We start from the raw sequence: 24,991 nt of genomic DNA, 5'->3' as shown, positions 1-24,991 counted from the left end.
AAGAGAACCTTAAACTTAGAGAACCTAAGTTTTCTAATGCCTAATCGTACCAATACATTTTATCTTCCTGATCCTGTGTCAGATTTTTTTAAATTATCAATCTTAAGGACTGGATCAAAAGAGACAAAAGTTTAATGCTGGTAAAGAACTGGAGGATCCAATTTAAAACGGATTTACCAAGTAGGAACAGTATGGAAAATGGAAATTGGTGGAGGTGGAGGACTTATTATTATTACTAGTTAAATCAGAGTTAAATTAGTTAAATCAATGTGGTGCTATCAATTTTGATATAATCTATGGCCATAGACTGTATCTTCTAATTCCAGAAAATTCTCTTCCCTTCCCCCCCTCCAGTTAAAAAGAGGAATAGATGAGATAAGATGGATGAATAAACACAACCCATGAATACTCTTAAAACAAATTTAATGTACATGTTTTATTAATAACTATTATTTTATCTCTTATCTATATGTAATTTTAAGGTTTACAATTTCTTCAGAACAAATCTCTACAAGAAGTTATTATTTCCCCCATTTTATGGATTAGTAAACTAAGACTCAGAGAGGATAACCTACCCATGATAACAGATCTAATCAGTGTCAAAGCTAGAGTTCAGACCCAGCATTCTTTTCATTGAGTCATCCTTGTGTACAAAAGACATCAGGATAATATCATATGTGAACTAGAATATGTCATAATTTTTAATATGAGATATTATTCCCTTTGTAATAATGCCCCTAAAACCCAATAAATCATATTAAACTTATGGGCATCCTCCAGTTAGAATAATTTTAAGTATAATTAAAAAATAATTTGCTCTTGACTATTAAAAGACTATTTATTGCATACACTGAAGAAATACTATTGCTAATTTTTGAAATGCTTTCTATATGTGTTGCATTGAAAAGAAAATGCTCCAGACCTATGCCAAAAAAAAAATATCCATGAGACATTTCTCAGTTCATTAAATTAGATAATTAGATTAAGTCTAATGGATCTGCCTGAATATGCCGATACCAAAGGTGGAGGCGCCATGTAAATCCCAAGATAGACAGAGAGGTAGTGCTTGGAGCTGTAAATAGAAAAGTTACTGTACTTTCTATCAGGAGGAAACAAAAATGCTTTTTAAAGGAGGAACTGATATGATATAGACAAATGCCAGTTTATAACCAATCCCTAAAGAGACAGCTGATTGGGAAATCTATTTGGTGAAATTAGTCTGGTCTGAGCAATAGAGAGAACTAGCTTTGCTCCTATTTGGTAGCATAATCTCGACAAGTTATTTAATTACTTTGTGCAAGGATTTCCTCATCTATAAATTTTCCCACTTGCCTCACAAGGTTGTTACGAGGATAAAATGAAGCAGAAGAAATACACAGTCAGTGTCACATTCTGCTATTAGTGAAAATTTTAAAGTAAATTCAAAATGTGACTTGTAATTAATTATATCTTTTGTTGAGGTTAATATGACTTAGTATTCAGAATACTGAAATCTGGAGATTCTGAGCTTGAATTGTTCCTCAGATCCTCACTAGTTTTGTGAATTTGCAAAAATTACTTAATCTCTCTTAGCTTCAGTTTTCCTCGTCCTTAAAATGGGGATGTATGCATGCATATATATGTGTATGCACATGAGGATGTGTATTTAGACATATGCAGTCTACAAATAGAAGGCAATTTCAGAAGGAAGGTACCAGATATGTTTGTGGGGTGTGTGTGTGTGTGTGTGTGTGTGTGTGTGTGTGTGTGTGTGTGTGTGTGTGTGTGTGTGTGTGTGTGTGTGTGTGTGTGGTGGGGCAACTTGGAAAGGCTTCTTGCAGAAAACAGAATTTGAATTGAATCTTAAAGGAGTAACAAAAGAGTAGGGAGAGCATTCTAGCTCAGCCAGTGAAAAGACACAAGGTCAGATGGAATACAAAAAGATAAATGTGGAATTGGGTAGCAGAGAATATGGAAGGGAACAAAGGATGTAAATAGAATGGAAAGGTAGAAAGGGGTCAGTTTCTAAAGAACTTTAATTTTAAAGACTTTTAACTCTAAATAATTTGAGTAATTTTGTATTTTAATTCTGGAAGAAATAAGCAGTCACTGAATTGGGGGATGCATGTATTGGTCTAGTCTATCTTTTAGGATTATCACTTTGACATCTGACTGGAAGATGGCCTGGAATGGGGAAAGATTGAGGCAGGGAGACCCACTATGTAGTTATAGAATAATCCAAGATTCAGGTGGTGAGCAACTGGAACACAGTACAGGATCTGTGCCTGTAGAAAAGAGGAAGTGGAGGAGAAATTCAAAGTATTCCATTCAATTTTTCAATTATGTAAAGACACAAATGGTATGTTATTTGGTCAAGATAGAAGTGGGAAACATATCTAAATTCTATTTTTTCTAGTGTTTTAAGCATCTATGCAGTGTCATAACTAGGATAAAAATAGCAAATTGAATAGATGTCTCATGGAGAATTTATGAAAGGATCCAAACAAGAGCCACACAAGATGAGATGACATGGATGAATGAGATTATGTCTCTGTCACTGGAAAGTGTAACAAGCATCAATGAGATCACATAAGAGCAAAGTTCACATTTACTAGCAAGATATATGTTGGGGGCAATAGACTTCAGCTAGTTCAGAGTTCAAGTGATCTGACTTAATGGGTATCAACAAATCATGGACTTAGGTACCAGTCAATCCCTTCAGATCACAGCTAAGAATACTAAGTCTCAGAGATGCTAAGTGATCTGGTCAGGGTTATACAATTTTGAAGTTTTAGAGGCAGGATCTAAAACCAAGTCATCTTGACTTCAAGTGCAGAACTTTATCTCTGTATCAGGGGTCAGTAAACTATGATCCTTGGACCAAATCTAAATCACATGTTTTTATACAACTCAAGACCTAAGAATGACTGTGCTGACCCCTGTTTATATCATGTTAATCTGACATTTGAAATACTAGTCAATCTTTCATGATCTTTGATTTCCAGCATCCCTTACCTTCTGTACATAAAGGAAAGATTAGTAAATGCAGGGCTATGCATTTACTTCTCATCCCAACCTTCTCATCCCAATTCACATAATCAAATTTTACATTTCATTGTGAATATTTACATCTCAGAAATTGGAAAACTCTTCAAATTAGGATTTGACTTGTTTTATTGATTACCTAGACTTAATAAAGTGATAGAGACACTTTAATAAGACAGATTAAAACTTTTTTTAAAAGTTGCAATTTATTCTAGAGAACTAATTGTAAGCATTTATCAGCACACCCAAGAAAGGTTCAAAATGTATTGTTAAGAATTGCCATTTACAGAGGCCACATTGTCAAATATTTCAGTGTTCCCTGTGACAAAGAACTTAGAATGTTTACAATATCAAAAGATGTTTTCAAGGATTCATACAATACAAATACAAACACAAATACACTAAGGAAATTCTACCCAGGAACACAGAGTCCCACAGACATATTGTTCTGACCCAAAGAAACTTTGCCTATTCTATCAATCTATAATGAATGGCATACCTCACCCATGAGGTTATACCTCTCACAAATTTTTATATACTAGCTGCCAGTAAAACCAGAATGGGAAAGGTGTTCTCATCAGTACCATTGATAGCTACTCAAACTTTGCCAGACATACCATTCTATTGCCCTATCTACCTTATTTTGGTAAAATTTTATTTCTTTTCTCTGATATTTTAATTAGAAAAGCTAACCTTTAAAATTTCTTTGATTTCAACTTCTATATAATACAATTCAGCAAGCATTTCATCACCAGGTCTCTGAAAACGGTCCTTTACCACTGTTGCAAACATATATACATACATATGTGTGTGTGTGTGTGTGTGTGTGTGTGTGTGTGTGTGTGTATGTGTGTCTATTTAGCCTTGTGGAAAACATGAAATCTATAAATGTATTACCCCCAACATATATTTTGCTAGTAAATGTGAACTTTATTCCTGTGTTTCAGTGGATCTGTAATATCATTGACATTGTTACATTTTACAGTGATAGAGATGTAAACCCATTCATCCATGCCATCTCATCTTGTGTGACTCTTGTTTGGATCCTTTTATAAATTCTCCATGAGGCATCTGTCCATTTTTATATTTTTATCCTAGTTCTAACACGTTGTAGATGCTTATAACACTAGAAAAAATAGAATTTAAATATGTTTCAAAGGACTAAGAAAGTTTTACATCAATTATTATGCTTTACCCTTCTAGTGTTAATACATGCTCAACTAAATGGAATTTTAATTAAGATATGACACTGTCCCAAAATCATCAATAAATTTCTTTAATTCTTGAATATTTCAGAGATCTAAAATGCCATTAGTGCAGACACTACCTCTACTGATATAGGCTATACATAGCTCCTCTAAAGTTTGGAGGGGTAAGAGAAAGAAAGAAAGGAAAAGAGAAGAGAAGGAGTGAACAAATATTTATTATACAATTATGATTTGCCAGCACTTTACAAATATTATAGCATTTGATCCTAAAAACAATTTTGTGAAGCAGGTACTGTTATGAATTCCATTTTAAAATTGAAGAAACTGAGGCAGGCAGAGATTAAGTGACAAAGGGTTACATAGCTAGAAAGTGTTGATACTGGATTTGAAGTCAGGTCTTCTAGACTCTAACCATTGTGTCATTTAGCTGTCTCCATAATCTTTGAAAGTTGTTGTGCCCTGAGACTAATTGTGATTAATGAGTGTCCTTCATTCTCAAAGAAGACCATGACATCAGGGAGTTGATGCCATGAGAAGCAAGTGAATTAGATTTAAGTTAGGGGGTGCTGTGCAAAGCTTCCAATTTTACTTTCTGCTCTGAAGCCATATGAATCCAGTGGTTAGATATGGATCAAGCAACTAGAGATGGCCATAAATGCAGTAAGAGATCCTGGCTTTTTTACAACTAGGTCTTTCCCCAGTTATAGTATGACTGAGGCAATGTCCATTAAATGATTAAGGTTAGGTAGGAGAAAGATGAGGCACAGAAGTCAAGAATGACTGCTTCCAAAAAAGTTTTTAAACTGGGAGAATAAGATCCTCAGGGTAGCTAAGCAACTTGGTGATGGACCTCTCTGAATTTAGCTAGGTTAATCCTTAGATGATACCACACCGTGACCCAAAAGTTTTCTATATGATAGAATCTGCCAATATCTGTACCCTGTTTGACAAACTTGGTACTTTTTCATATGATGATGAAATATTAGAGTAAGACTTCAGGGGAGGAGTGTATAAACATTCATTGTCAGCATAAAAGTAGTATGAGTTTGAGCTGAATTTGTACTGAATCTCAAACATACCCTAGAGGGATGTCATTATTTATGCATCTGATTTCACAATTTTCAAGGAATTAAAATAATACGTTTACCTCATGCCAACAGAGATTAGTATAAATAGAATACAACATAAAATAAGTAATAAACTAAAAAAGCAATAAGTAGCATGTCACCAAAGGAATAAATGACCAGAAAGGAAGATGGTCAGACAAGTATCAAAGGGTAGATCAGAGCCTAACAGGAAGACAACCTATGCACCTATGGAATATTATTTTAATTATACAATTTCAATTTTCATTATGAATTTCATTCAAAAAACATGCACTTTTCAATACCCTATAAAGAAGAGAAAAGATGAATTTATTTTATGGAGATTTCATTATGCATAGTTTAAAAATTGGGGTTTATTTAATTGAGGTTTATTATGAATTGTTCCATATCTTGGATAAGGAGATTCTTTTCAAAGGGAACATGAAGGATTTATCTTACTGATAGGATCCGTATTCATTGAGGTTACTGTCCTGCCTTCAACTAGGACATTTCTCAGTACATAGCAGCATCAGCATCATCATCATCATCATCAGATAGGAAATTCCTCTATACTTTAACTTTCTGCTCAAGTGTTCCCATTATCCAACCAATTATTAGCTCAGTCTCCACTCACTTATTCCATTAAGCTAAGGTTAGTAAATGATTGCATTTATGTTTGGGGGGGGGGGATACTCAATAGCTTTTCTTTAATGTGAACTCCAAAACAATAGGTATATTTACTGTGGGCACTTGGCCAGTGTTTGTTACTGACTGCTAAATGAGATTAACTATCATTAGGAGGGAAGTTCATAGTTAAAGACTGGAGGGTGAACCCTCAATTATAATAGAATTAGAATGAATAGTTCACATTCTTTACAATTCTGTATTTCAAGTGTTATCTGTTTCTCTCTCTACCCTCTGCACACTGTAAGACCCCCTATTTTCCCCCTAAAGTGTCAGCTGCTCCTTCACAGACCATTTACCTGGTTGATTTTACTATTGCAATAGACATTTCCTCTCTTGCTTATTTTCCCACCAGTCACTTAGAATGGCTCTCTGGAGTCTCCAGTTTCCCTGGGAGGATGTGCTGTACTTTCTGTTGGCACTCTACTTGTTATTCATTTTCTATCATGTTAGGGCCTTGACCTGTGCCAGCTCCCATTCACAGAAGCTGGAGTCTGATTGTCATCACAGTTCCCAGAGAAATCAAACTGCCTCAATCACATGGTATCACCTGCTCTAGGAAAAACAAATCAGCATGCTGGGAATAGTGACACTCCCCTCCCTCTCCATCCTCCCCTCCCCAAAGCACACCTACTGGGTTTTCATTAGTATCCCTCTTGGCTTCCATAATGATCACCTTATTAGAGCTGGAGTTTCAAGTTTTCAGCAGAAAACTATCTCACTGCTGCTCCCCACTCCCATATCCCTTGTCCCACTCTTCTCCCTAAACATTCTCTTTCTCTGTCTCTCAGTTAAAATGACTAGAAACTTCTCTCCCCTGGGGAAGTATGTACCATTCAGCTTTAAAGATGTAGTAAATGATCATTCTGATTCAACTAAATACTCAATGTATTCCAAAGAGTTGGACCAACTCCACAATGGACTGGTCATGAGACCAGGTCACTAGGCATTGTTTCCAGGGAGTAGCAGGTCATTGCTACCCCTTTCTCATGCTTAAAGTAGGATTATAAATTACCCACAGGTCTCTGGCTAGTACTCAATAGCCCTGTGGGGAAGTATGAGCTAGTGCCATAAAATAGGATTCTATTTCTACTTCAGGGAAATGTTCTAAGGGGAGAACAAAACTTGGCCTTCCTGGGGAGAACAAACTAATTCCTTTGTAAAAAAGAGATTAATTAGTTCTCTTATATGAAATACTTACAGAGCCAAAAGAACAAAAACCACAAAATCCAACTCTTGCTACCAAAAACAAAAACCAACCAAAAAACCCCCCAAACCCATTACCCAAATAAGCATTTGGTCTATTCTTTTCTCATTGACAGGATTAGGTCAACTGAATGTGAAATTCTCTCAAAGGACACATCAGCAGGTATTATTATCTACAGTAATCAAGCTAGGAAAATGGCATACTTTGTTTTGTACCACAGCATATTAGGAAAAGTCTGCATGAAAACATCTGTGCTATTTCCATACTGTAAGGATGAATGAGGTTCATGATTTCTGGATTGTACTTTTCTTTCTTGCAAGGTACCCACTGCTTATAGGAAAAGACAAATTCCCAAATGGGAAATAAGTGTTAATTCTAAAAATAGCACCAATAATAATAACTAGTGTGCTTTACAAGTTTATCTAACTCGATCCTCACCATAACCCTGTGAGCTAGGTGCTAATTATCTCCATTTACAAAGAAGGCTGAGAGATTTTGCCCAGGTTCAAGTGACTAGGAATTATCTAAGACAGAATTTGAACTTTGATTTTCCTGACCCAACATCTAGATGTTGAGGGCTAAGTACGAGAAATACATTGTAAAACAGCAATGTGACATGAAGCCAAAACGAAACAAAAACAAACAAAAACACAACAATTTGATCTTAAAATGGCACAGTGTCCAGAATGAAGGAAGGAATGATCCTGCTGATCTCTTTGCTGACCTAGAATACTGCTCTCAGGTCTAGGCATTACATATGAATAAAGATATTCACAAACTGAAACCATGTCAATGGACATAATGCTATATGAAAACTGAGAAAGAGTGAGGATGTTTTAATTCTTTAGGAAGGACATTTGAGTGGTTATCATATTGAAGGTAAAGCAGACTTACTTTTCTTTGTCTCAAAAAGGTACATTCCAGCTTAATTTAAAGAAAAACTTCCTAAAAACTAAAACCGTTTAAAAGTATAACAAGTTGCTTAGAAAGTACTGAGGTCTCTATCATTGGAGGTCTTAAAGCAGAAACTGTGTTACACTTATTGAGAATAATACATCGTGGATTCCTTTTTGGTTGGACTAGACAACAAGAAGGGTTGTCTAGCCCAAATTTCAGGTTGGAAATTAAAGCCTGAGAAGTAAAGCAACTTTCCTAATTTCATGATTTTTCTAAGCTCACCTAAGTATTAGAACTAGTTGGAAACCATGTTGTCTATCAACATTTTGTGGCTGAGTCACAGCATTCTCAGCAATAAAATGAGGAATAACACTTTTAATTCCTACCTCAGCAGATAGTTGTAAAGAATGTGCTTTGTATTCTTCAAAGGACTATAGAAACTTAAGTTATTATTAAGTCTCATGAAATACCTCAAATCTGTAATTTTTTTATATTCTGATGACTAGAAAAATATGTACTTTTAGAAGCTTATAAATTCTGGTGAGTGGATTACCACATTTGTATGTCTGTGTATAAAGACTTGAAAACTAGTAAAGAAGAAGAAGGTGCTAGTTCTAAGTTTTTCCTCTCAAAAAAGAAAGGAACATTTCCCAATTTTTGCAGTGGACTATGGTTTTCTATTAGAAAATGGGATGGGGTATTAGTTAAGGTAATTCAAGAATAACTGACTTCCAAGATTTCAAGACAAAATCACATGCTAACTCCTCTATCAGAATAAATTGAAGAGAGAGACAGTGAGAAAGAGAGGAAGGAGGGGGAGAGAGAGCAAGAGCGACAGAGAGAGAGAGAGAGAGAGAGAGAGAGAGAGAGAGAGAGAGAGAGAGAGAGAGAGAGAGAGAGAGAGAAGAAGGAATTTAAGAGACTAAAAGCTAAAAGAGAGAGAAGAAAAACAGAGAAAAAGACAGAGAGACATAGGCAGAGAGCATCAGAACAGAAAGAGAAGAAATGAGAAGAGAGGAGAGAAGAAAAGAGAAGAGGGAAACAAAAAGCAAACTTTTCCCCAAAGCTAGATTATCCCTATTAATTCAGACAAGTTTGTACATGTTATGGAAATTGGAACTATGTAGTTCATTTTTTATTTCATAAAATAAAAGTATTTTTAACATTAAAATCAATAACAAAAGTCATTAGACAGGAAATTTCTTTAGCAAAAGTTTTTTCAATCATGCCATTCAAGTAATTACTCCCTGTCCTGTTTTTGGAAAACAATGGTTTGAAAAAAAATGAACTGAGCATGAGAATTACCTATTTCTAAAAACAGTAACAGCTTACATTATATAGAATTTTGTGGTGACAAAGTCCCTTCACATAAATTACCTCATTTTATGTTCATAGATGGTTTATGGGATTATATGGATTACATTACAGCTAAGGAAATAGAGATTCAGTGATGTCAAATAACTTGACAGAAGACTGTTTAAACAACTGCAAACATACAATTGATGTTAACTTTGCTCTTGTAAGATAACCCAGTGTTGAATGATAAGAGAGAGACTAAGACACTTAGTGCTAAACAATAAGACCAATAGACAGAGAATGAGAGACAAACAGACAGAAACAAGCAGATAGAGGCAGACAGAGAGGTGGGCTTTGTATACGGACCCATAAAGAAAGTGTAGCCTAAGAGATATGGTAGGTAGAGAACATGACCTGGAATCAGGAAACCTCATCTTCTTGAGTTCAAATCTGGCCTCTTACTAGCAGTGTGACTGGACAAGTCACTTAACCCTTATCTTCAAAATGAGCTAGAGAAGGAAATGGCAAATCACTCTTGTATCTGTATCAAGGAAATCCCAAAAGGGGTCATCAAGAGTTGAAAATGACTGAAAAACAACTGAAAATAATAGCCTTGGAGAAGTCATAAGAAATTTGCCTGGGATCTATGAAAGTAAAGTTTCTTATACATTATCCCTGTAATTGAAGAAGAGATTTTTAGGTTGGATCACTGTGAAAAAAATCAGTCTCTTATTAAGGAGATTAAGTTAGGATAGCAGTGATCTATCTATTCTCTATGAGCAGGGGTCACTCATGCTTGAGTACTCTATGGGAATTATTCCATAAGTGACTAATTTGTAATGTGAGTGATGAATTTATTCTCAATTTTTCCAACTATGAATTTGAAACTATATACAAGTGTATCTTAATTATGTACTGCTAAGGAAATGAGTAGGCAGATATCAAATTTTTCATTATTCTCCCATTTGGAGGGAGGCCTATATGTAACTAAATAGGAAGAAGAGGAAAGAGCCCTTGGCATCAGAAGACTTGGGCTATATGACTGACTCTACTATCTTAACTGCCTAGGTGACATTGGGTAAATGTTTTAACCTCTCTGAGCATCAGTTTCTTCACCAGGAAAAGAGGGTGATAATATTTACCTGACAAAGTTTTCTTACCAGTGTACATAAAAGGGGGCACTAGGTAACACAGTGGATATAATACCTGAGTAAGGAGTAAGGGAAACTCATCTTCTTGAGTTCAACTCTGTCCTCACACACTTAATAGCTGTGTCACGTTAGGCAAGTCACATAATTCTGTTTGCCTCAGTTTCCTCATCTTTAAAACAAGGTGGAGAAGGAAATGCAAACCATTGCCAAGAAAACCCCAAATGGAGTCAAAAATGTTAGACAAGACTAAATAAAAACAGTAACATATAAATAGGTCTTTGAATGATAATTGCTATCTAAATGTACTTGTACCTTGAGTTAATAATGGTTAGTCAGGAATTTTAAAGTTTGCAAAGCTCTTTGATTCTGCTATGGCAGAACCTCCCAATATCTCCCTGGGAGAGGTGCCATTATAAGGTCAATTTTATAATTGGGGAAAGTGAGTCTCAAAAAAGTTAAGTGACTGGACTGTGTTTGAGGTGGAATTCACAGATAGGTTTTCTGATGAAATCTAGCACTCCATTCATATCAGGATGTGATGCCTCAAAAAATTATATGTTCTCAGGTCACTAGCCATTACCTTTGGAGGTACTGTGAAAATAGTTATTTTCTTCCTAACAAAAGGGTTGAGCACCTGCTATTACAAGAGTCTACACTAATACTACAAAAGATTTTTAAAAAAGATCTTTCAAGACATGGTCCCTTCCCTGAAAGAGCTTCCAGTTTAGAAGGGAGTTTATACAAGAATGTAAATAATTATAGTACTAGGTAGAATGTGTTAAGTTCCATAAGACATAAAACAAAATGCTTCAGAGAAGCTAAAAAGGCAAAAAGAGACAATCTTAGAATCATAACCTCTACAGAATAGCTTAAATAACCATCCACTTCATGAGATTTTTCCTGATCCTTCCAACTGCTAATGCCTTCCTCTCTTAGGACTGATCATACCTTTAAACCCAAATCACTCTGCTTTTCACTGATTGGCCAGTAAAATGTATCAATCCAAGCCTCACCTGCCTTTGATGGCTAAGTGAATGTAAAATAGCAATTGTTTCCATTCTGGCCAGAAACTCTGAATGTCTTTTTTCCATCCAAATTGATTTTTTGTGAAGGCAAACTAGGTCATCTTTTGTCTCAGTTTTTAACCTAGTCTTTAATTGCTGAATGGGCATTGCCTCAGATAAATTGAGACCTAGGAAAATCTTAACTTAACAAGGCCAAGGTCTCCCAACAGTCTTTTTGACCTATATCTTGCCACTGGACTCTGGAAGAGAGATTGAGACTAAGGACTTTGCACAACCTTGCTTCAAAATCCAATTCACTTGCAAATCAAGCCATCATGCTCCCAGTTGCTTTGGTCCTCATCAGACAAAGGTATGTCTTATATCTTATAAACTTATCTAATGTTTGTCCTCTATTTTCTTACTTGTTGTTGATTTTTGTTTTTTCAAGGCAATGGGGTTAAGTGGCTTGCCCAAGGCCACACAGCTAGGTAATTATTAAATGTCTGAGGTTAGATTAGAACTCAGGTCCTCCTGACTTCAGGGCAGGTGCTCTATCCACTGCACCTAGCAAACCTTTGTCCTCTGTTTTTGAAAAAACAAAACAAAACATGACATCCTGGAGGTGATGCCGTGACATGCATGTGAATTGAACTTGAGTGATGCGATGCCATGCTGTCACTAGACTCACTTTCTCCTCCAGATCCATTTGGCTCCAGTGGCCAGATGTGAATCATAAGGACTGGAGATGACCCTAGATTCAAGGCAGTCAGAGTTAAGTGATTTACTCAAGGTCACAAGCCAGTCCTGACTTCTACCCTCTACCCACTTCATCATGTGTACAGTCAACCTTCACTCTGTGAGGACAGAGGACATTTTCATTTTTGTCTTCCTGTCCCCAGGGCCTAGTTCAGTTACTGGCATTTAATTGGAGCTTAATTAATGTTTGTTAAGCAAATAACCATAGAGATCATTTAGTCCAATACCCTCATTTTATAGAGGAGGATACTGAAGCCTAAAAGCTAAGTGACTTGTCAAACAGTCATACAGCTAGAAATCGAAAGAACCAACATCTTGACTCTGGTCCCCTGATTGAAAAAAAATCTCTTTTTTTTGTTTGTTTTGTACAAAAGATATGCAACTATGTATCTCATGTCTACTCCAAGGCTCCAGTAATTTCAGAATTTACTAGGGAGTAAATATAAGGGGCAGGAAGAAAAAGTTACAAAAGGAGGAGAACCCCAAAACAAAAACAAAAAAAGGAGGAATTGGTCAATAAGGTCAAGTGTTTAAAAAAGTTTGAAGAGGATGAACACTAAGAAAGTTGGTTCACTGAAGAGTACAATTTGGGAGTGTTTGTAGAATGAATGGAAAAGGAGGAAATCTAAAGAAAAAATGAAGGAAGGAAGGAAGAAAAATAAGGAGAAAAGCTTAGACACAGAGGAAATAAAATGATTAATTTTGTAGATTATATGAAAATATACTTAGGAAATCTGAAGAGTCAAATAAAAAATACATTCAGTAAATTGTAGGATATAAAATAAATTCATATATATATCATCAGCATTCCTATAAATCACTAATAAAACTCAAGAAGAGCTAAAAAAAAGAAATTCAAACTAACTAGAACAGATATAAAACATTAATTACTCAGGTAGAGGTAAACCTAAAATAATAAAATGACAATGTTATCCAAATTAATTTATATATACTATGCTAAACCAATAAAACTACAAAAACTATTTTTAGAGCTAGAAAAAATGATAAAAGTTGGGCTAGAAGAGTAAAAGGTCAATAATCTCAAGATAGCAATGAAAAATAGGACAAAGGGGGTATATTCTAATCAGATCTAAGACTATGCTCCAAAGCAATAATCATTAAAAAGATTTGGTACTGCTTAAAAAATAGAAGGATAATTACTGGAGCAGATTAATTATACAACTTGAAGAAATAATCAAGCATGTGAGATAAATTAATGATCCCAGTTACTACAGTAAGGCTTCATTCACTCTCATAAAAACTTCAGGAAAAACTATTAAGCAGTTTCATATAAATTAGGTATTGACAAACATCTCAGCATATAACAGGATAAACTTGAAATAGAAACATGGCTTAACCATAAAAAATGACATTATAAGCAAAATGGGAAAGAAAGGAAAATTTATTTTTCAGAACTATAACTAGGAAAAAAGACTATGATCAAATAAATGACAGAGAGGAGCATAAAATATAAAATAGCTAATTTTGAGTATACCAAATTTTCATTGGGGGGGGGCACAAACAAAGCTAATGTAGCTAAAATGAGAAATGAAACAGGTAAGTAGGGGAAAATCTCTGATAGAACTTTTATATCCATGATATGAGGACTAGATTCACATTGATCAGAATTAAAACTATTCCTGAACTGACAAATGATCAAAGGATAAGAACAGACAGTTTTCAAAGCAAGACTATCAATAACCATATAAAAATAACTAATAACTGCAAAAATACAAATTGAAAAATTAGGTTTTACTTCATACCTGTCAGATTGTTAAAGATCAAAAGACAAAAATATCAAAAGTTAGCTCATAAACTATTGATGGAGTTGTGAATTGATACAGTCATTCTGGAAAATAATTTGAAGTTTTGAAATTTAAAGTTCGCATACTCTTAGGCCTCTATCTCAAAGAGATTATATTCATAGGGAAAAAACATTTATAAAATTCTTTTTGTAGGAGTTAATAACTGGAAACTAAGGGAAGATCCACTAGGGAATATCTAAATCAATTGTGGCATATGATAGAATATTATTTTTCCCCAAGAACTGACAAAATGAACATTTTTAGAGCAAACTAAATATCTCTGAATCTAAGCAGAGCAAAATGCAAACAATTTATACAAGGCAACATTATAAAGAAAACTGCTTGAAAAGACCTCAGATCTCTGACAATGCAATGACAAGTCCAGAGAACTAAAAATGAAACATACTAAACAGAGAAGTGATAGACTTACACTGCAGAAGGAAAGATAAAGTTTTGGACATCGTCAATGTGGGAATCTGTTTGTTAGATATTTATTATGAGAATTTTCTTATTCTTTTATTTTTAATGAAGGGATAGTAAATGCAGAGTTAAGTGCTCATAAAACTAATTAATAAACTTTAAAAATATAAAAAACTGAGAAGTGACATTATCCCCTAAGAGTAAAGAAGTTCAGGGTAAGCTCAGGGATTTGAGTAGATTGGAAAGGTAGAAAACTATCTCTGTTTTGAGTGTTGTTAAGAAGTGAAAATGAAGGCACAGCTAAGGTTCACTTATATAAATTTATAGTGGATCAAACTTAGTTTGGTTTTTGACAGTGCCTGTGTGAAATTGAATCAGTACTCTATTCCTTGACATCTTTGTCTTCTTTCTTAAACCTTAGTTAGCTAGAATAGAAAGAGTATGAACATTTCCTTTATTACAAGTTGTTAAACTGAAGCATTAGAAGTCAGTTTTAGACTTCAAACAGAACCTAGAATCCACACTAGAAAGTAAATGCCACAGCACGAATAACCCTAACTCCATACTTATCCTAAGTAAAATAATAAGCATTATTATTCAGTCAAAATAGGTTGGTTCATCATCATTAAAAGACAAAGTTATTGTATTGACAAAGAAATGTCTCTGATGTGATCAATCATATAAATATGCTTCTCTACAAACAGAATAGGGATGATGAAAACAAATATGGGAAGGGATGTGATGTACCTTAAGATGGGGGTTCAGTAATACAATATTTCATTGATAAAGATTCAAATTTCAAAACTGAAACTGTCATTTAGCTTAGGTTAGCAAAGTCATTCATAATGTTTGACAATAAGAATAGACATTTTCAGTGCTGTTCAATTCCCTGGACTAGTGAACTACATTTTCCTTGGATTCCCAGAATCTTTTCTCCCATTGTTCACTGCCACCTAGTGAATTTGTCTGAGAGAAAAACTGTATCAGGAGAGAAAGAGCTTTGGGAAGGGAGGAAAAACCATAAGGTCAACATTTTAAGTGGTACTAATAATATTTTAATAGTTTAAATCACATATGCATGCAGAAATATGATATATATATACATACAAATGAATATTTTAAAAGGCATCGATGAAGGTAAACATCTAAGATACAGAAACTAAGATCAGAAAAGCAGTGAACAGTGAAATGCAGTTCAATTCTCAAATCATAAAAGCAGAGATTTTTCAAGGGTGGAAGGGACCAGAAAAATTTATCTGTAGCTGATCAGGAGTCTTCTCAAGAGTAGCCTGGTAAGTGCATCCAGTTTCTGTTCCAAGACCATCACTGACAGGAAATTGCTCACTCAGCAGCCCATTTAATCTGTACATTTCTGGTGTGCCTGAATTATGCTTTGTTTCAACTTCCAAACTAAGCTTATCCAATTCAAGACACATTTATTAAGTAACTATTGTCTGTAAGTTACTATGCTAGTGCTGGAGACCCAAAGACAAAATGAAAAACAATCACTGCTCTTGAGGGGCATCGTGGTGTAGGAGTGAAATACAACCTATAACAGATAAATACACACATCCATTAATTTGAGGATGATAAGATCACTAACAAATAGGGTGAGCCATAAAGACTTTCTATAAAAAGAAGTGAGCCTTGAAGGAAGTTAGGGATTCTACCAGGTAGAGGTAAGGAGTGTACACAGTGTACAAAGACATAGTCTGTGAAAAGGTCTAGAGGTAGAATATGAAACCCAAGTTTGGGAAATGGCAAGTTGGTAATTTGGGGCAGAATTTTAAAAGATGTAAAAGGGAGTAGTGTGAAAATAATCCTTGAAAGGTGGTCATTGCTCCTTTCCATCTATCCCAAAACATGCTCTTGTATCACCATTCTTGGAAAAAAATGAACCTTCCCTTTGATTCATTTAGCCCACTCAACTGTCAAAAGGCTTCTCTCTTCTTCCTTTAACTGTTAAATTGCACAATAAGAAATCCTACATTTAATTCCACATTTATTCTTCCCTCTCCCCACAGTCCCTTGCAATAAAGCTTCTGCCCTCCAAGTTATTGAAGCTACTGCTTTTTTTGAAATCAATGACTATTTACCAATTATTTTTTATTGTTAATAATATATTCACCTGCATCACATCAATTTATCTTTCCCTCCCATTGCCCCTATTTCCCCCCTCCTCTGTTAGGTTTTGACTCCATGAACATCATGCACCCCATACTGGGTACTCTGCCTTCCTCCACCCCTGTCTTAATCAATCACTTTTTAATGACCAAATCCAGTGATTCAATCCTGTTCCTCTTTGATGACCATTTTAACATTCTGGATATTCTCCTTTCTCTCAGTTGACTTCAGAGACAATACATGTAGCTTCCTTCTATGTTTCTTCATGCTTCTTCTGTCTCATTCACTTGCTCTTCATCCTCTTGATATGGGCATTCCCAAAGTGTCAACATTTGTCCTTCTCTTCTTGCACCTGCTCTCCCTTAACACCATCATTAATTCCTACAGCTTTACTTAGCATTGCAGTTGACTCCCATAGTTCAATTTCCCCTCCTGACCTCTCCTGAATTCCAAAAGTATATTTTTAATTGACTATACAATATTTTCTCCTGGATGTAACATTAGTACTTTGAACTCAACATTCCAAAACAAAATCCATTTTTTCTTCTTAACCTGATCTTTTATCTAACTTGACAATTGCTTTTTGGTGGACTACCATTTTATAAGATTTCCTCTCATGGATTCTTCTATCTCCTTAATTGTTCATATTCATTTATTTCCTAGAATTTGTCAATCCAAAATATTTCTTAAATATACCCCATTTTTTCTCTTCTAACCCTACTGCTACTGATACATTGCCTTATTTCAGTTCTCCTTGACTCCATGCTTTTTTTTCCCCTCTCTAATCTTCCTTTTTACTACTTCCTTACTACTAATATAGACTCATCAACTGAGTCTGGAGTGGGGAAAACCTGAGTTCAAATCCATTCCTCTGCTTCTATGGATTCTTCTGTTGTATTCAGTATCCTCTATAATCTTGTACCACCTCATTACCTCTTATATAGCATCATTTCCTTCATATACTCTATACCAACTGAACACATGATTGACCTTAACATGTGTTGTGTTCGCAGACTTCCATTTTTAAAGCTATTTTTTCCTATGTCTGGAATACTGTCTCCTCTCTTTATCTGCTGAATTCCTACCTTTCATTTAAAGTCCAGCTTAAATACTATGTTCTTCAGAATTCCTTCCCTGATTCCTCCAATTTTGCATATTAGCTAATCAATAAAAAGCACCTATTTTATGTCAGAAAGATCATCTAAATGGCACAGTGTGCTTTGAATCAGAAAGACTCATTTTCCTGAGTGTAACTCCAATCTCTTTCACTTCATAGCTGCATGACTCTGGGCAAGTCATATAACCCTATTGGTCTCAATTCTTCATCTGGAAAAATGAATTGGAGAAGGAATTGACAAATCACTTCAGTATCTGCCAAGAAAATCCCAAATGGGGGTCACAAAGAGTCAGATATGACTGAAATGACAACATGTATCAGAATAGATGGGATTCCTGAGTTCTCTTGCAGAGTCAAAGTCCTCAGATGAAAACCATTACAAAGTCCCAATTCTTATCAGTCAAGTCTAGGGATGAAATGGTTCTGGAAAAGACAAGTGAGAAAGATGTCTTTGCACAATATTCCCCTCACTATAATAAACATAATTGTACAAGTCCTGTCGTCATGTTTATAACAACATTGTCCTCTTTGATTATGAATGAACATCATTGCATTTAATGTTAGACTTCTTCATGTTTTAGTTTTCCTGAATTTTTCCTTTCTTTTATCTTTTTAAAAAAAATCTATAAGATATACTTTGGGGGACAGAGTGAGTAGGTGCAGAGGAAAATCTGATGATGTAAAAACAAACGACTATTTTTTTTGTAAATAAAAAGACCCAGACCATAGCACTGTGGGTTATTAGGTAAAGTAATTATCATTTGTCATTTTTATTCCTTTAAACCAACTTTTCCTGTTAAGAAAAAGTTTTATTGATATTTTCGTTTTTACACCACAGTCATTTCCCAACATACAACTTTCCCATCCATCCCTTGAGACATTATAATGGGAATTGATGCTTATGATGATAGTCAGACTATCTAGAGCAGCTAGGTGATGTAGTGGATAGAGTACTGAGTCTGGAGTCAGGAAAATCTGAATTCAAATCCATCTTCAGAGATTTACTAGCTGTGTATCCCTGAGCAAATCACTTAACTCTGCTAGCCTTAATTTCCTCATTTGCAAAATGAGCTAGAAAAGGAAATGGCAAACCATTCCAGTATTTTTGCCAAGAAAACCCCAAGTGGAGTCCCAAAGAGAGTCAGGCACAACTGAAATGATTGAACAACATCAAGGAGCATCTGTCAGGTACTGTATTGTTTTGGTGTCTCATTTCATAAGATTATAAAATCATTTGGGGCACAGACTAAGTGTAATCTAAACTTTGTCTCTCCTCTAGTAGTACCAAGTACGGGGACCTATTGTATTATATTGTAAGCATACCATCTACAACTTCATGCGAGTCATTGATAAAAATATCAAATAGCCCAGAGTCAAGTATTTGAAGTATTTATTTATTTTGCAAATTTTTTCCACATTGATGTTAAAAGATAAATGAGCATTCTTTCGGAAGTGGTTGTGCCTTATTTAAACTTTGGGTCTTCTCTAAAAGTGTCTAGCATAGGGCTCTGCATATAGAATACATGGTTATTATATTATACAGCAATGATAACTTCTATGCTTCCTCCAAGTCATTGATGAAATGTTGAATTTTGTAAGGCCAAAGACAGACCTTTGTGGACACCACCCTCCAAGCTGATATTAATCTATTAATGTCTACTCTTTGGTGTGGTTATTTGACCAGCTTTGGATTCACCTGGCTTTGCTAACCATTTAGTCCATATCTTTACTTCTTTTCCATAATCATGCCTTGAAACATTCTTAAATGCTTTGAAAAAATCCAGGTATATTATATCTAGGACATTCTCTTATTTATTAGTCTAATATTCTTATTTTGTTTGGTTTTTGTTTTTGCAAGGCAGTGGGGTTAAGTGACTTGCCCAAGGTCACACAGCTAGGCAATTAATTATTAAGTGTCTGAGGTTAGATTTGAACTCAGGTCCTCCAGGGCCAGTGCTCTATCCACTGCACCACCTAGCTATTCCTTAATAACCCCATTTTAAAAGAAAATAGATTAGAACTCAAAATTTTGAGTTTCTGGGTGTGATCTTTCTTTTTTCCCTTTTGTCCTTACTCTTTCTTTTCTTTTTTTTTTTTTTTTTTAACATTTTTGCAAGGCAATGAGGTTAAGTGGCTTGCCCAAGGCCACACAGCTAGGTAATTATTAAGTGTCTGAGACTGGATTTGAACTCAGGTACTCCTGACTCCAAGGCCAGTGCTGTATCCAGGTGGCCCCCTTTATTTCTTTTTTAAGAAAGATTTTATTTATTTTGAGTTTTACAATTTTTCCCCTCTATTCTTGCTTCCCTCCCCCCCACCCCCCACAGAAGGCAATCTGTTAGTCTTTACATTGTTTCCATGGTATACATTGATCTAAGTTGAGTGTGATGAAAGAGAAATCATATCCTTAAGGAAGAAGAATAAAGTATAAGAAATAGCAAAATTACATAATAAGATAATGTTTTTTTTAATTGAAGGTAATAGTCTTTGTTCTTTGTTCAAACTCCAAAATTCTTTCTCTGTATAAAGATGGTATTGTACATTGCAGATAGCCCAGAATTGTTCCTGATTGTTGCACTGATGGAATGAGCAAGTCCATCAAGGTAGATCATCACCCCCATGTTGCTGTTAGGTTATAAAATGTTTTTCTAGTTCTGCTCATCTTGTTCAGCATCAGTTCATGCAAATTATTCCATACTTCCCTGAATTCCCATCTCTCCTGGTTTCTAATAGAACAATAGCATTCCATGATATACATACATACATACATACATACATATATATATATATATATATATATATATATATATATATATATATATATATATACCACAGTTTGCTAAGCCTTTCCCCAACTGAAGGTCATTCACTTAATTTCCAATTCTTTGCCACCACAAACTGGGCTGCTATGAATATCTTTGTACAAGTGATGTTTTTACCCTTTTTCATAATCTCTTCAGGGTATAGCCCCAGAAGTGGTATTTCTGGATTAAAGGGTATGCACATTTTTGTTGCCCTTTAGGCATTAATTCCAAATTGATCTCCAAAGTTTGGATAAGTTCACAGCTCCACCAACAATGTATTAGTGTCCCAGATTTCCTACATCCCTTCCAACACTGATCATTATCCTTTCAGGTCATATTGGCCAGTCTGAGAGTTGTGAGGTGGTATCTCAGAGATGCTTTAATTTGCATTTCTTTAATAAGTAATGATCCAGAGCAATTTTTCATATGACTATGCCTTTTGCATATCCTTTGACCATTTGTCAATTGGGGATTGGCTTGTTTTTTTGAAAATTTGACTCAGTTCTCTGAATATTTTAGAAATGAGTCCTTTGTCAGAAATACTAGTTGCAAAAATTGTTTCCCAATTTACTACATTTCTTTTGATCTTGGTTACAGTGGTTTGGTCTGTACAAAAGCTTTTTAATTTAATGTAAACAAAATTATCTAGTTTGTTTTTAATGATGTTCTCCATCTCTTCCTTGGTCATAAACTTCTTCCCTTTCTATAGATCTGACAGATATACTACTCCTTGATCTTCTAGTTTGCTTATAATATTGTTTTTAACGTCTAAATCCTGTATCCATTTTGATCAAATCTTGGTATAAAGTGTGAGGTGTTCGTCTAATCCAAGTTTCTTCCATATTAACTTACAATTTTCCCAACAGTTTATATCAAAGAGAGAGAGATTTTATCCCAATAGTTGGACTGTTTGGGTTAATCAAACAGAAGATTACTATAATCATTTTCTAGTATTGCACATAGTCTATTCCACTGATCCACCATTCTGTTTCTTAGCCAATACCACACAGTTTTGATGACTGATGCTTTATAATATAATTTTAGATCTGGTAAGGCTAAGCCTCCTTCTTTTGCACTTTTTTTCATTGAATCCCTGGAAATTCTTGACTTTTGATTTCTCCATATGAATTTACTCACAGTTTTTTCTAACTCATTAAAATAATTTTTTGGAATTTTGATTGGTAGGACATTAAACAAGTAGTTTAGTTTTGGTAGAATTGTCATTTTTATTATATTAGCTTGACCTATCCACGAGCAGTTGACATTTGCCCAGTTATTTAAATCTGATTTTATTTGTGTGAGAAGTGTTTTGTAATTGTTTTCAAAAAATTTCTGAGTCTGCTTTGACAGATAGACTCCCAGGTATTTTATATTGTCTGAAGTAACTCTGAATGGGATTTCTCTTTCTAGCACTTTCTGCTGTATCTTGCTAGTCATATATAGAAATGTTGAGGATTTATGAAGTTTATTTTATATCCTGCAACTTTACTAAAGTTACTAATTATTTCTAGTAGTTTTTTGAGATGATTTTTTGGGTAACTTAAATTTTTTAAATGTTTTTTTTTTTGTTGTTTTTGCAAGGCAATGGGGTTAAGTGACTTGCCAAGGTCACACAGCTAGGTAATTATTAAGTGTCTGAGGCCGAATTTGAACTCAGGTACTCCTGACTTCAATGCCAGTGCTCTATCCACTGTGCCACCTAGCTGGCCCCAATTTTTTAAATGTTTAAAATAATTTTTAAGAGAAAGAAAGAGAATATTATAAATAATACAAACTACTTTTCAATGAAATTCCTCAAGAAATGAACCCTGGTCAAGCTACCTAGTCCCCTGAAGACTCTCCATGAAATTTTGATTTGGATAGTCTTCAAGCACAGACCCACATGCACAGCTTTCTCTCTAAAATGCTGCCAATCACTCAATTTAAGGGGAAACTAGGTGGAGCAGCAGTTTAGAGCATCAGCCCTGCAGTCAAGAGGACCTGAGTTCAAACCTAGCTGTAGATTCTAGAGACTTATTATTCTGTGTGACTCTGAACTGAAAATACTGTGTGACTCTGAACAAATCACTTAGCTCCAATTGCATCACAAAAAAATAACTATCACTGTTAAATGTTGGAACATGAAGCAAATTATGCCCAGAATAAAAGCTCCTATTTAAAGGTGTGGAATTAAAACTATTTTAACGATGTCCTCCTGAGTGTATTTGTGGTTCAATATAGAAAATTGTAATTAAAAAGGAAATGTAACACATATTTCGGCTACCAAAGATCTCAAATAATGTCTTCAGGGTAAATCTCCTGCACCCCTTTTTTAAAGGCACAGATTATAAGGACTATATTTTCCATGCAATTTGAAAGCAAACCTCTGTAGCTTTTAAAAATTCTCTCTTCATGCATCAGCAATTCTTTGAGTTTTGTTTTTCTATACAAGGCAATGGGGTTAAGTAGCTTGCCCAAGGCTACACAGCTAAGTAATTATTAAGTGTCTGAGGCCAGATTTGAACTCAGGTACTCCTGACTGCAGGGCCAGTGCTCTATCCACTGCACCACCTAGCCACCCCAGCAATTCTTTGTTTTACAAAAGTTGTCTACAGGAGTGCAGGGTGGTTACTGAATTAGTCTGGCTTTGCTCATTCTGTAGTCTAGTGAGAGTCCCTCTCACTCCACTTAGAAATGAGTTTCATTTCACTCTCAGATGTAGGCTGTGGTAGGATGCTCATTTGGCCATTGTTCAGTGTCAGGTCCTTGTCCATATGCTGGGAAAAGGGATTACTGGAGTTTGGCAGCTAGTGACTGAAGCACTTGGATAATGCCTGAGGATTTTTGAATGCTTCAGTCCTATGGGTGGGACCATGCCTCTGTAGGTAGTTCACACTGGTATCTTGACCTATGATTTTCAAAGAGAATGTATGCATGTGTGTGTCCATGTCCATATAATATAGATGCTTGCTCATATTCATGGGACCATTTTCACATGAAAATATATACACATGGAGTACACAATTCTTGTGCATTTTTATAGCAATGCATCTCCCTTTATTTTTTAAAAATTATTTCTTCCATGAAGTGTTAATGAAGAGAATACCTAAGGGAGTGTCAAAGCAGTCAGCAAAATTAGGCTTAATAAAGGAACCTTGAACAAGTCTCAACATTTTTGTGCTCTGGGTAATACTCTAAAGCTCTGAGTGCAGAGCATGTGTCAATCTGCATTCAAAGAGGAAGACCCCTCACAAGAGTTCTTTATGTGAATGAAAACATAGCACCAATTCCTTTCCACAAACCAAAGTAATTAAGTTGGTACATTTTCTCAAATAGACAGAAACCAAAATATTAGATATGGCTACAGAAATGTCAAACCAAAGCATTTCTCTTATTTCATTTCAAGAGATTCCTGGTTGATAAGACAGACAGAACATCATTCCTTGGAAGAATTTCTGATGAAAGAATTTTTAGAAGTACAATAAAATACAATGACTTGAAACTTTCAGAAAGTTCCTGTGGATTTTTAAAGGATAAATTTCTGCACCAAACTTCTCTTTAGGTGTCATTTCATCCTTAAGAAGTTTATCTATAGCATTCCTCTCTGCTTTTCCTGCCAATGTCAATCACTAAGTGATTTGTCCAGGTTTGTTTCAAAGAAGAAAATAACAGTAAAACAAGCTGCACTTATATAGCATTTTTAAGTTCTAGATGTATCTAGATCTTTAGCTATCAATAGATGGATTATGTATCTATTTGTATATATCCATAGAAATATAAGATCACAGATTTATAACTGGAAGGAATCGTATGGGTTATCTAATACTATTCCACTGCCTCATTTTTAAGAAGAGGGTATGGTCACACAGGTAGTAAGTGACAAAACTGAGATTTATTGACAATTATTCTCTTACTTAACGATCACAAAGAACTCTGAATATAGTATCTGTTTGTAATACCTCTGTGAAGGAGGTTGAACAATTATTGGTGATAGAACTAAGGTCATTCAGCTAATAAATGTCAATGGAAGTATTTGCAAATAGGTTTTTGCTTTATCTACTGTGCTAGGCTAACTCTGCCATACTATTCTTACACTGTAATTTATATAGGATGTCCCAAAAGTCTTAATGGAGCTTTTATAAAAGTCATATTTTTATTTATTTTGTTAAACATTTCTCAATTACATTTTAAACCGATTTGGCCTCCTTGGGAGTCGAGTTTAATACCTTTAATTGAAAACATTATGAATGAGAAGTACCAATTAGCTTTTAAAAAATAAAAGAATCAAAAGAATTCATTGAATAAGAAGAGAAAAAATAAAGATAAGAAAAATGAGCTATGCTTGAACACAAATGAAGTAAACAAATGTTGACTTTTTCATAGTATGTTTCCTTGTTAGTGCATACTATAATTAAATTGTATTTGTATGG

General features: G+C 34.9%; 1 protein-coding gene across 1 annotated transcript in view; it reads right to left on the bottom strand.

The window, feature by feature from the left end:
* Positions 1 to 24,991, bottom strand: part of FRMD4A (FERM domain containing 4A) — a 573,082-nt gene that overhangs the window by 480,247 nt on the left and 67,844 nt on the right. The gene's annotated exons all lie outside the window — the stretch shown is intronic.

Source organism: Macrotis lagotis, chromosome 7 (genome assembly GCF_037893015.1).
Source record: "Macrotis lagotis isolate mMagLag1 chromosome 7, bilby.v1.9.chrom.fasta, whole genome shotgun sequence".
Classification (NCBI taxonomy): domain Eukaryota; kingdom Metazoa; phylum Chordata; class Mammalia; order Peramelemorphia; family Peramelidae; genus Macrotis; species Macrotis lagotis.
Note: the sequence above shows the minus strand (reverse complement) of the source record. Positions and strands in the feature narration are given on the sequence as shown.